Genomic DNA, 564 nt, shown 5'->3' on the forward strand with positions numbered 1-564 from the left:
CCGCTCCGCGCAGCCCCCTGCCCTCGGCCTGCGGTTCCTGGCACGGGTATGTTGTCCCTGGAGGAGAAGCGGCAGCAGCGCCATCCTGCGGTCACCTCGGCCTTAGCAAGAGTGGCCTCATCCCTCTGTCCTTCACCCTGCTTCTAGCTGCCTTTGTCTTGGTTCTCCCATTGTAATGCAGGTGATAAAGGGTATTGCCTGCAGCTGATGATGGGGTTACTACAGGCCTACGGGAGCAGCATGTGAACGTGATCCCTGTGCTCTGAGTCCTACCACCACTTCATAAAGGACAAGGGTGAGCTCTGCAGCAGGGGTGCCCAAGCATCCCTGACCTCCTGGTGTCAAAGCTCCAGCAGCCAGGCTGGGAAAGCCGTGCTGAGGTGGGGTGAACTGTCCTGAGAGCCTAGAAAGTCTCCTCTTCCCTCCCTGGACAGTGGGTCCTGAGTGAGTGAGTGAATCCTGCCCTATCTGGCTTTGCAAGTCCCTTGGGCTTGTCCTTTGCAGGGGGACAAGAAAGCTGTGGATACAACTGTATAATATATATATATATATGTATATATATAA

The sequence above is a fragment of the Nestor notabilis genome, unplaced genomic scaffold (genome assembly GCF_000696875.1).
Source record: "Nestor notabilis isolate BGI_N333 unplaced genomic scaffold, ASM69687v1 scaffold11544, whole genome shotgun sequence".
NCBI classification, from domain to species: domain Eukaryota; kingdom Metazoa; phylum Chordata; class Aves; order Psittaciformes; family Psittacidae; genus Nestor; species Nestor notabilis.